The sequence below is a fragment of the Manacus vitellinus genome, unplaced genomic scaffold (genome assembly GCF_001715985.3).
Source record: "Manacus vitellinus isolate BGI_N305 unplaced genomic scaffold, ASM171598v3 scaffold_10_pilon, whole genome shotgun sequence".
NCBI classification, from domain to species: Eukaryota; Metazoa; Chordata; class Aves; order Passeriformes; family Pipridae; genus Manacus; species Manacus vitellinus.
The window spans coordinates 6284874-6297989 of NW_021938838.1; the positions used below are offsets into that span (position 1 = coordinate 6284874).

At 43.7% G+C, this 13116-nt stretch overlaps 1 long non-coding RNA gene across 1 annotated transcript; it reads left to right on the forward strand.

Annotated features, from left to right (window-relative positions):
- The first annotated feature begins 4151 nt into the window (after positions 1–4151).
- On the forward strand, positions 4152–11356 carry LOC108642192. The gene is made up of 5 exons (XR_001922495.1): positions 4152–4280; positions 4823–4906; positions 6845–7157; positions 10583–10700; positions 11309–11356. It is a non-coding gene; the product is annotated as an uncharacterized LOC108642192 (long non-coding RNA).
- Positions 11357–13116: the final 1760 nt, after the last annotated feature.

Below are 13116 nucleotides of genomic sequence, written 5' to 3' on the forward strand. Positions count from 1 at the left end.
CAAGCCCATCCAATGAATCTGGGACCACCACGGGCCAAATGGCAGCCACAGGGCTATTAAACTGAATTGGAAAGAGCAAGAGATGCAATCAGGTTCACGGGGACTGCAAGAGCACATAAAAAACCTTGTAGGATCCCAGCTCCGTGATAATCACGGATGGAAAGTGGTGGAAAGAAATGCGAGGGCTCTTGGAGTAAAGCCCAGGGGATTATTGTGAGCACATAAAAATCCAAACAGCTTGGGATGTATCTACCTGATGGAAAGGGGACAAGGGGAGGGTTATTATTCCAACAGAAATATCCTAAAATGCTTAATTCAAGTAACAATTGCGTATTTTTATCTTCAGCCAACTGGTTTGGATTTTTAGAAACCGATGTTAATTTAAGTCTGTATCTGTTTATTTTTATATTTGTTGTACAAAAGAGAAATTGTGACTTTACTACACAAATATTATTCGAGGTCCTGGGTGCTATTCATTTAAACATACCTCCACCAGAATTAGGTGTGATCAGGTCCTCCGAGGCAGTCATGATATATCAATTACTTGCAATCACGTGTGCTAGCTGTTCATAAACAGGTGGGACAGTACCAGTTTGTAGCCAGATATTTACTGATTTTATTTCTGATACCAAAACATTTCTCAGCCTAATGTATTTCAGTGCAGCTTAAAGATGCATCACGTCTTTATCTCACCAGGTTCCTCCTTAGCCCCCAGCTCGGCAGGTTTGTGGGCACGTGCCAACTTGAAGCACCCAGGTTGGATCTTGAAGCAAAGCTGAGGCTGCCTGGTTGTACTTTGCCAATACATTGATTTTTTTTTGAAGCCAAGATGTTGTTCCAGAACATCTGGCTCAGCCAAACCTCCAGAAAACACAAAACCAGGGCGAAAGCTGAAGCCATGGCTGGTGAGCTGGGGGGTCTGTTGGCTCCATTAATTTCTTCATTTTAAGACACTCAGCCAACAGCTGATTGAGGAGGCTCCAGTTGGTCAGTTGTGCAGTCTAAATATTTAGGGCCAGTTCATAGAGTTGCTTTTTTTTTTTTTCTATGAAAAATGATGTATTTTACTTCCTATGTATAAAAGTTACTTGTAAATTTTCGAGTGCCTTTGCATGTTTTCCAAGGGGCTATGTGGTTGTTTATAAACTAGATTTTTTTTTCTAAATACAGAATTGTAAAATATCTTTCCCCCCCCCTTCCATTTTATTTTGATTTCTGAATTATTTGTGAAATAAAACCTTCCCAGAATGAATGCTTCCCTTGTCTTTAATGCTCAGCCAGAGCTGAGTTTGTGTTTAGAAGAGCTATTTGGGATTATTTCTGGGGACTAGAGTATTCCTTGGAGACCCCAAATGAGATTGGGTTGTGCAGAGTCTGTTCCACAAACAAATAAATTTAACTGCCCAATGCCCAGGCATTAAAAACCAGCCTTTACCCCATCAAAAATAAGATATATCCTTTAGTGAACCATCCTTAGAGTAAGGGAAAATCACTGTCTTTAAATCCCTGCAGCATAGAGACAGAAAAAGATTAAAAAATTCACTAGTTGGAATAAGAGTTCAATGAATTAATGCTGCAAAATACAACTGAGGTGAAGTCGTCCCCACCTGAGCAGCTGTTGTTAAATATACCCTTTCTGTTTTTTGAAATGAAAAGTAGACAGATTTTTAAATTCCCCTTGAAGTTTTCTCCAAGCTCCTACTCTCCGACAGCACCACAAATCCAACCAAGTTGTTCCCTGGTAATTCAACACCACCTTGGTTAAAGGAGGTTCATAACTCAGCCTCCAGGCAGTGAGCACCACGTGGGTTTGGACCAAAAATGTGGGCTGAGCCGTGGGAGGGGGTCCTGGCTGACAAGAAGGCCATGGAATTTTCTGGTTTCCATTACATATACCACAAGATCAACATAAAACCTGGAGGTGTTTGCATTACTCCAAGGCTTGCCTGATGCAGTTATGGTTGAACAGTGTTTACCTGTAAAATCCAACCAAGGACTGACAAGATAACACCATTATTGCACTGCCAGTGATTCCTCTAGGAGGAAAATGTCATGGCTGGTGCACTCCCTGCAATTCCAAACTGTGCATTTGAACTTTTTAATGCCCAGTTTGTCCTTGCTCTCACCTGCTCTCCCTTCTGCAAAAATATCTCCTTTGCTGAAAATGTTTGGGGAGACTTTCATGAGCAGAACTTAAAAGTAAGTACAAAAGAGAATTCAGGCTAATGGTCACTGTGAGGTTTCTTAGACCTATTAATTGCAACAGTTGTTTGATTTCCCATTTGTTGGTGCTACAAAACAACGCAACCTGGGGGTTGGAACTAGTTGATTTTAAGGTCTCTTCCAACAAAAACCATCCTATGTTTCCGTGAATACTGTGGCAAAAATTAGGTCTTGGTTGGCCTGGAGAGCAAAGCAGCATAATGCCCTAAATTTAAGGCTGAACCTAAGCCCATCCCCTTGGGTTAGCTTCAAATCCTTTGACACTGTCTCTGGTTTTGCTGATGGTTGTCTCCTCCTGCTCCAGCCATGTGCTTTATCCTGTGCTCATCCACCAAAGAATTGTGTTGTCACAAGTGCTGTGTGAGAGCAACGTGGCAGCCAAAGCTGGGTGTTCCTTCTGCACAGCAGGGATGAAACCCAGGTAAGTGAGGGCTGAGGGCAAAACACAAAGAAGCAGGAGAAAAACGGAATTTTTTTTTTCCCTGCTGGGGGTGGGATTGAGATTTGTGCTTTTGTGGAGAGGGCATAAAAACTGGAAGTTCAAATGAAAGTAGAGGGGAAGGGAAAGAGAAAACTACGTGGACTTCAGTGAAGGTGACCTGTTTTCCCACACTGATAATCCTCTGGGATCATGCAGAAGCCAGGCTCTCCCAGCTTGCTGTTTCAGGGAGAAATGTCTTGTTGCTGGTTGTTTTGCCTTCTGCTGCCTGCTCCTCACCCCGTGCTGAGCTCATCAGAGGCTATGTATAGCATGGGCATACCTTGGCGTGGGTGTCCTTCCAAAAACCCACAGTCATTTATAGGATGTGCCCGGGCGATGTTTTCAAAGCCATTTTGCAAACGACGGGGTTGGCTCTCATTTATACTAAGGACCTACTTTAGGGCACTTAGGAGACATTTATGCCACTTTAGGGTGTGGATAGAGCAGTGTAAAGAAGCCTCAGTGTAAATAGAAGCCACCCTTGTATCTTGTTGACTCTGGTTAAAATAGGGTTACCGAGTTAAGTCAACAGACAAGGTTTGCCTTGTGCAGCTCCCTCTGCTCCTCACCCTCCGTGCCATGTGAGCAGGACAGGGTTATCCACAGTGTCCCTCATCAGCCACTGCACAGCCCAGCACCTCACAGGGATATACTGAGTGTCAAATCGAATACAAGGATATTTATAGCATGTGAAGAGTCAGGAGGCTCAGGTGGAATGTGAGGACTGAGAGCAGAAGGGAGCACAGGCTTTCAAAACAAATTCAGAGCTTTAGAATGTCTTACAAATGCTGCTTCCCTCAGGTTTGGGATTCCTCTAGTTTAGAGTCTGTGGGTGATCATGACCCCAGGAGAGGACCTGCCAACACATTCACTGTCCTGAGAAGTGCTTGGCACTGATATCCTCAAGTTTTTATTTCAGTAGCTGCTTCAAGGCTTGTTTCTGCACATCGATCTTTTGCACTTGTGGAAGCTAAGAAAATACCAGAGGGGCCAGAGGACAAGTTTGTCAGAAACAAATATCAGAAGCAGCCTAATCTCCTTCTCCACCAGCCTAACAGGCTTTGTAAATTGGGGAAAAAAATAATAAAACCCAATACAGATTGTAAGAAGGTTTTTATACTATCTCTTTTGACATGCTTTAATCAAAACATGACTTATATGAATTCAGGGGGGCTCCAAAACTGCATCAGTACCTGTGCTGGAAGAAACAATTTGCAAAAATAAGCTGGCACTTGGAAGGGAAGAATACGAGGAATAATAAAAGATGGAGACAAATCAGAAAGGAGTAACTCAGCCCAACTGAGATAAAAAAGAGTCAAAAGCACCATGCTGTGGGCAAGGAAATAAATGTCGTATGAGATGTGCAAAGAGGGAAATGGTCTAAAAGCAGGTGAGAAGTATTTCAGCTTTGCTTTGTGCTGCTCAGGTCTCTGCTGCAGTGTGGTGAGGTCTGGGTTTGTACATCACTGCCTGAAGAGTACTCAACCAGCTGTGGGAAGTCCAGGAGGAAGCAGAGAGAGACCTGAGAGCTCAAACAACCCTCAAGAAAGGAGGAAAGATCGTGAGGATGATAAAGGTGAGGAAGAGGATGCTTGAAGTGTGTAAAGGTACAGTAAGGGGAGAGAGGGTATTTGTTCTTCCTGCCCAAAAGGCCACCACTGAGAAGGGATGGGCTTAAAATGTAGTAGGAAACATTGAGACTGGCCATCAGTAAAGGCTCTGACTGGAACAGATTATCTGCATGGTCTTTTTGGGCCACCATTCAAGGTTTTTAAGAATATACTGTATGGCAGCTGCTAAAATTAGATCCTGCTTTGGGTGGAGGATGGGCTAGAAAATGACTTGATGGCCCTCCCAGTCATTATTTCTATAATTTTTAAGGCTAAAGGAAACATGACATTATATGGGAAGGGTTATCATCTGCTTGGACCAGGATGGTGCACAGGCATGGCCTGGCATTGTCCCACGAGTGATACAGAGATGACCTTGTAGAAGTGGCCCAGGTAAAAATGTGCAGCATCGTGCCAGTATGGATTGAGATGATAAAAACTAGTTACTGCTCTCTTAACTCTTTGTTGTTGAGGTTTTTGGGGTTTGTTTGGGATTTTTCCCCTGTAGGTCTTTTGGCAGACAAACGAGTCCTGTGGGGGGATCCTGAGGTGTGTTTGGAGATGGACTTGTGGACCTTCTGCCGTGTCTGAGGTAAAATAATGGGGAAAATCCTACAAAAATGCTGCTCCGAAATGTTGGCAAGGAGTGATTTAGGGCACCCCTGCAGGGATGTCACTGAGCAGAGTAACCAAAACTGAGTGCTGGCTGCTGGGGAGCAGCACGTTCTGCTGAAATGCAGAGGAGGCATTTCAGTGCCAGGCATGTAGCACCATCTGAGGACAGGTTTTTGGTGGGAAGATGGAGGCCATGGAAATTTTCTCATCTGCAGAGTCATGAAACAATCTCAGGCGTCTGAGGGCAGCTGGCCAGCTCAGCAGGCTGTGTGAGCCTTTCCAAACACACGAGTGAAGTCGAGCTGTCCTAAACCCTTACAGCAAACCAGATGCACAGAGCTGAGTAGCCTAGTGCTGGACAATGCTTTCCTTGGGAACAGCTCCATTATCAGACAACAATGATGTCTGTAACTCCAGAGCACTAAAATGGACTTTGTTTGGACACCGACCATTTTAACAAGAGCAATAAAGTTATGAAAACACCCAAGTTTTCATGAGCTCCAAAGCCTCTAGTCTAGACCAAGAAAAGGACTTTAAAAGCCAACTCTGCTTGATCTTGTGGACAGCTCTGGATGCAGTTCCAGAAAATACTTGTGATCCAATTTTAAGGAGAGTTACTGGAAAAATGGTCAAGCACTGGGCCCTTGGCTTTGTGCATGGGATGACACAACAGGGGGCTCAGTGTGGAGGGGGTCCCTGACGCCCCCGACTGTCCCTCACTGACGCAAGAGAAAGTTGTGTGAGGTCTCTGCTCTTCTCTTATATAATCCGTGACTTCAGATAAAATTAATGCCAAGTACCCAAAAAAGGGATTGTGTGTGTTCTCTTCCCGTAATCTGAACACAGCGTTCGACTGTGACAGTTTTGCCAGTAAAAGAGACGTTTTTCCTTTGCCATGAGATCCAGATTTAAAATTAGCTGTGTCTCAGCAGAGCCATCAGCAGCGATCCCTGAGAGCCTCAGTGCTCGGTGTTGGAGGTTCAGGGCCATAAAGGAGCCCAGCAGCCCAGGTTAAACAGTGACCAGCAAAGTTTGTTCAGGGAGGGCTCCCTGGCTGTTAACAACAGGAGCCTCCGTTAGCTCCTGCATTGAGAAAACCAGTCAAACTTTATAAAAATACTTCCCAAAGTAAATATTAGTGAGTCACAGATACTAAATATTAATAACTCATACACTGGGAACAGAAATATTAGCAGGATCTGTAAGGGAGGTCTTTTTTATGTGCAATATTACAGAATGGGGTATGTGTTCCCCTCTCTCTCTCTCTCTCTTTTTTTTTTTTTTTTGGCCTGGTGTGTGCCAGCCTTTCCCATCTGAGACACAGGTTTGGAGCTGCTCCGAGGTATTGGGTCAGTGAAGTTGGTTGGTGTCCAAGTCCCACGAGGGGAGCAACTGGCCTGGAAGGGACTCAGGCAGGGAGGGTGTTTGAGCAGCACTCCCTCATCCAAGGGTCAGCAGTGGTGGGGCACTTCTGGGGAACTGGAGGGTTTCACTCCATAATTGCAAATTACAGATAAATGAGGGGTTTTTTTTCACTGCCAGTCTGACCTTTTTGGGGAAAAAAAAAAAATCAACACCAAACCTACCACGTTTATGCAAAGTATATGCAACCACTCAAATCCCCAAAGCACTTTTGTTGCATTAAGGAGCAAAGCGGAGTGAAAGCCACCCCTCGTTTTTCTAGTGAGGCAGCTTTAAGTAAAAAGTGGCTTTGTTGATCAAAATGTAAAAAAAAAAAATTAAAAAAATATGCTGAGTTTTAAAAAGTGAAATCGCAGTTATTTCAGTAATTTCTTTTCTTGTTTGAAAGCCTGGCTTCTTAAAAGTTTGTTGGCGCTGAAAAGCAGTAAAGAAAAATTTTAATTGATTTTTTCGTTTGTTTTTTTTTTTTTTTTTTTTTTTTTTTTTTTTTTAGTTTCCCATGGTGTATCACTGGCATTTGCTGGCTCATGTGGAGACTGAGATGCTGTCTGGGCGAAGAGGGGAGCAATTTTTTATGTTGAAATTGAAATGGAGTGTCAACTGAAGAAAACTAAGAGGTTCCAGGCAGAACTGCAGCCCAGAACTGCAGGAGAAAGGCTTTTATTGAGGAATGAAGCAAAATAGGGAGTGAAGAGCAAGGGGCATGGCAAGGACTCAAGCTGGAGTCTCATACTTTATTTTTGTCAAAGCTGGGGGTAGTTTTGCCTTTCACTTTGAACAAAAGCCAGTCCCCAAAATCCAGAGGGGTGAGTAGAAGTCAAGATGTGAGGGGACCCTGATGCTTTGAACCCCCACAAACACTTTTCCCTATTCCTCCCCCCCCAAAAAAGTGGTTTATTCTGCCTGTATGAGAGACTCAGTTACATAATCAGTCCCTGATTTCACGTCTCTGTGTCCTGGCTCTGCAGCCCCTCCTGCCAAGGCTGGTCCAGTGCAGCAGTGGGGAGCCTGCTGCCACTTAGGTGGTCCCAAATTGCTTCTTGCTTCTTGTTCCTCAGCTTCCTTGCCAAGTTTGGAAGGACTCTGTGAGGGCTTCTAGCTCTGAGCAGTGGGTTCATTAATTAGCACATATATTGCCTTCAAGGTCTGCACCTCTCGGCTGCAGCTCTTGGGTCCCACGTGACAGTGCAGGTGGAGGTTTCTCTCTGGGAATGGGGAATGGATGTTCCTTGTCTCAGTGTGCTTTTTGACCATGGAATTGATCCAATGCAAAGAGAGAAGGGACACTGTGGTTCTAGGGAAAACACTTCCTGCTGAGCTGAGAGCTGTATTGGCACAGAGATGATGGCAAGTACACATGGAGCCAGTTTTCTCTTTCCTCGTAGCCTGAGGGTCTCAGGGGTGTGGGACACAAGTCCATGCCTTTCAAACATGCTCCAGACAGCGTCTCATGTGATGCTGACATTGTCCAAAATTGCTGAGGACACGTTTCTCCCTTCCCCTGCAAGCACATGGAAGAGTATCACTATCAGCTCTGCCTTCTTTCAGGGAAACCATCTTCTGTGAGATATCAGATCTTGATAATCTTCCAGCTAAATGCATGTCAAGGAGACAAAAGTATTAAAAGAGGAAGCAAAAATTATTCACTGACTCATTTTTAATGAGTGTACTGAAAATTACTGTAGATTTCAACATCTGTTTTGACTGGGACAGGAAGGCAGCATTGCAAAGGGTGCAAAGATACAGATCCCTTTCAAAAAGAAAGGCTCCACAACCCCTGTCAGGGTCTCATTTGTGGAACCATAAAATGTGTCTGCTGGGGGTTTGCATGTGAAACATAGTTCTGTATAAAAGAAAGGCTCTTGGGAAGGCAGGAAAATGCAGATTTTCTGGTGTGGTGGCATCTTGGTGAGCATGTCTTTGCAGGACAAATGATCTCCACCAGGGGAGAAGCAGGAAAGGAGATGGCATCTAACCATGCCTCTGCCTGTCCACGGCTGTGCTGCTCCTGCTGCCATTAAGAAAAAGGTGGTGGGTGTTCACGGGGCTTTGGGAAGGAGATGTAACACTGGCTCACCAATTTTCTAATTAAAGGTCATGATGGTCCTCATGAGCTGTTGGAGGACATTTCATGGCAAGAAAATGAGGCAATCAGATGCCACGGGAAGCCCAAAGATGTGAATCACAGCTAAATCCTGCTCTGCAAACTGCACTGCTGATTCACATATCCGTGAGGCACCGCTTGGTAACAGCCAATTACTAAACTGAAACTATCCTGGTGCTCACTTCCTCGCTCATTTTACTGAGATCTGCTTCAGGCCCCTTGTTAAAATAGCTGCAGAGTGTTGGCGGGCTGATGTGGAGCAATGTGTGGGTGGTGTGTCATTTGGAATTTGGATGGAGTGCCTTGCACAGACCCCTCTGGGCACTGCGGTACCTCTTGCTGGACGTAATCAGCCCTCGTTAAGCCTCATTAGTCTGCTGGCAGTCAGCTGAGTCAGGGGGTGATGAGGTGGTGCCACACCTTATGCTGCAACCTCATCCCAGCATCCCACGGTGCAACATGAACTTTTTGTGTCTTAACCTGTTTTGTGGTAGGAGCAGGGTTTACAGGGCAGGAAAGGCGTTTACTATCCCAAATGCAGAATCGAGGTACTGTGAGATGTGACCTGTGATGCACAGTGAAAGCAAGAAGGACATTTCCAAGTAAGTCTTGACTTCAGGGAACAGGATATGACTGTGCTGGAGCTGATGGTTGGGTGCATCCTCATAAATGTTCAGTTGCTCTTCTGCCTCACATCAGCTGAGAGTTTTCCACAAATTCATCGTTGTAACAGGAATTAGAGTTAGTGCTTTAGGGGCATGGGTATAGTTTGCTTTGTACTGGATAGGTAATAACATGTTAAGAGGGAAAGAAACAAACTTTCTATAAAGAGAGACCATGTTTTGATGAAATATGTATGAGAAAAGCAAGAAAGCCTCAAGAGAACATGACAATTATTGCAGTTCTTGACTGTATCAGGGGCAGACTTGGAGGTCTTCACGATGTGCCATGGAAAATGGGCCAGGAGGTGAAATCAGGCACCAAGAAATGCCTGTCAGCAGGAGCCTGCATTGCTCTGGGTCACTCAGCTGGGGATTCTGGACAGGAGGGCTAGGAAGCAGAAAGGTTGCTGTCTCCTTACTAATGAAGCCCATATTCCCTTCCAGAAGTAGGGAAGGCAGATGTGAAACATCTTTCCAATAACGTCAAAGATGTTATTGCATTGTTTGTGGCCCTGTTTGGGTGATTCAGGATTTCCAGTGTTTGTGCCTCATCACAATAAAAGAAGGAGGTGCTCACATCCTTGTGCACCCAGAGGAACCAATCTGAACCCTGAGCTTTTAGAGCCAAAGAAATCAGATCCGTGTGCTGAGAGACAGAAAAGGCAGCCACGTTTTGAAGCTTACTGGATTTTCCTTCATTGTGCTTTTACTCTTGTTGGATCCCTGTACAAAGCCTGACTCATGGCTTTGGGAAGGAGAGCAGTAAGTGTTGCCTGCTCAGAAAGCCAACTGCTTTCAGTTCCCCCAAACCACCATGCTGGACTCTTAAGTTCCTTGTCTGGATGATTTCCAGCTAAAAATTCCCATTTGTAGTCATCAAAGAATACAAAGAACAAACGGTTCCATATTGCACATTTCAGTCTACCAGTCTTGTACTCTCCTTTATCTTGTCCTCTTTGGCACAATGCCCATTTGCCTCAATCTATTTTTGGGATGAACATAAGATTGCCTGGCATGTTCCCAAAAAAACTTGTTAACTCAGGATACCCTTTAGATCACAGAACGAGTAAACATAACTCTGTGCTGGCCTTTATGAATTATTTACCCTGAGAAAGCAACTGGAATTTTGTCCATGGACAGCAGAGCTTGCAGTATTTCTTTGTACAGCCCAGAACAGAGATGCCCAGGTCATTTGGAGAGCTTTGGTCCCCACTTTAGCAACGTTGGTCTAAGGCGGGGCCCTTTTCTGATCAAACCTTTTTTGGTGGGAAAGTTGAACTTCTGACATCTGAATTTTGTGGCATTTTAAGTTGGGAGTTGACTTTTTCTCTGGAAAAATGTAGTCCTCTCATGGGAAAGTGAGAGCATGGCCAATCTAAATAGTAAGGAAAGTCACATATTGCTTGAAACACTTCTGTGCTCGGGGAAGTGGGCAGTTACTCTGTGTTCCTCTTTTGCTTTACAGAAAACCCCTCCAAACTTCCCTGCAGGTGTGTCACCCTACATTACATGGTGCTGACATTACATGGTATGGATTTGGACAGTAGAAGAGACAGATCTTGAATTATGCCCTGAACATTGAGGTATTTCTGATTTTAGAAGCATGTCCTTACAGACACAATTCCTCTGCCTTATGGCAAATCTTTTAATCTGTTTCAATGTCTTAGAGGATCTGTATAGCTGGTCGAGGGTAACTAGGAAATACAATTCGTAATCCTACTTCAACTTAGGCAAAAGAATGAGAATCTTAAGGAAAGTCTCATCCCAGAAATTTCTTTTTCCCTAATGAAATCAAACTGATATTCTGCATTGGGTTTGCAGCACTGGAGCACACGGCTTAGACTGTGTTCTTGCCTGTGAGTTATCCATGAGACTGAAACTGTAAATGACTTTTCCAGGGTGTGAATGGGACACTCAGTTTTTCACAGTAAACCCTCACCAATAGTACCCCAGGGGATGCAAATTGGCACAACCTTTGCTGCTGTTGCACCTACTTCACGTCTTGGCTGTGGGTGTTTGCAGCCTAAAAACCCCCACACTGTTGATATTAACAGAGTGAGATGTGGAAAGCCAACCAAGCTCAACCCACCCCCAAATCTCATCCCTGACCAAGGTTCAGAGCAGGACTTGGTGGGGCTTGCAGGCCTCAGCCGTGAATTGTGACATTGCTGACAGGAGTTTCCTGTTACAGTTGGAAAAACTGCCTGGATTTGGGCAGAGCTGCCCTCTCCCAGAGAATCACATGGGCCTGGAAACAGAAATAAACTTCACATGGCATTTCTGCTTGCTCCTCTGAGCTCCATGGTGTATCAAGAGGTTGGTGTCAGCAAATGCATCACTTTCCACTTACTGCAGTGTTATTTCTAGACCCTTGCTTGGTTTACAAAGAACAGAAATCTGATCAAATGGTTGGATGAAGCACAGCATAAACCCAGCTGTTCTACAGATGTGAAATGGAAGAGAACTTCTTTCTGGTTCTGTCCCTTTTCAAAACCAACCAGCTCCACTTCTTCAGCCTGCAGCCTCTTGAGCACTGTCACAGCCTCTCCAGCTCAGTGGAAAGACCAAATATCCTCCCCACTCTTTCATGGTTGGAAACCCATCTGCAAGAGACTCGGCACACAAATATATTTTTCACAGTCTCAAGGCTCTCTGTGAGTAAAATGATGTGAGTAAAGCAATTATGGTGATCATAATAGTTGTAAATAAAATGAGAAACTATATTTAATAAGAACAATTTAACAGTGAACTTGTCTCAGCTGTTATTAATCTGTTTGCTCAAGCTGAATTTCTATGAAGAGGATGTCAAAAAACTTCAAGAATTTTGTACATTCATTTGTCCATTGGATGAACTCAACTCTTCCCTTGGTATTCAGGTTTCTTCACTTTTCCTGATGTGCACAACTAGAATTGCAGGTAAATGTCATGAGAGTCTCTCTTTTCAGCTGTTCTGATGGAAAATTGATTCCTGTCTCATGTTTTCTATGCATGCAAAGCTGAAATACATTGGTGCCATGCCGTTGTCCTTTACCCTTTTTTTCTATTGCAAGGCTTGTGAGGAATACACTCTATTTTCTCCTCTGATCTGCTCTCTAAATGGTGATACACTGGAAGATATTAAACAACAAAACAGCAAAGAGGATATGTTTTATATTATTTTGTTTATAAGAACACTCTAGACTAGTAAATAGCTACACCCTTCGTAAGTGTTTTCAATTTTCCTTTTGAAATGCAAAACAAGTAATGCTTTCGACAAGCAGCTCTTCTTTGTCAAGGATTTTTCTCATTTTAGGGTACCCAAATAGTTTGAAAATCGAAATATTTCCAGAAAACATGTTTGGGGCATACCTTTTTTTTATATATATATTTTATTTTAATTTAGAACCACATGAAATTCAAGCTGTGACTATAAAGACAGGACTGTTCATGATGCTGAATTCTTTGTGCTGAGTAGAATATCTTTTAGGGTGAGAACTGATGTGTGAGCTGTAAAAAGACACAGCAACCTTATAAAGTCAATTGGAGGAGGGACTTCACTTGATTTATTTTTTATTTAATTCAGCAAAAGGCATCTTGTATAAAAAATCAACAACTTGAGCTGTGTAGGGAAGGATTGTACCTTCAGACACAAATCAGTGGCCTGGATTAAGATATTCTTGTGGTGATCATTTCTTGGAAATGAATGACCAGACCATGGCATTCCAGTGTCCCTGTTATACTGTTCCCAGCAGCATGAAATGATCACAAAAATCTCTTATTTACCAGGTCATGCCTTTTCCTTGGAGAATTCCCAAGTTCAGGCCTGGTCCCTTTTTCCAAGTGGGGCACAAATGTGGGATTCTCCTTGGCTTCACTGTGAGAGAACTTGAAAAATGAACTCCCAAAGTGAGGTGGCCCAGACCCAACTTATTCTAGGTTGGCCTTACATCCTCATGGAAGGCTTTTTGGTCTTGCTGTGGCCAGGGTGGTTTCCTCTAAATGTGCTGTATTCCCTGTATT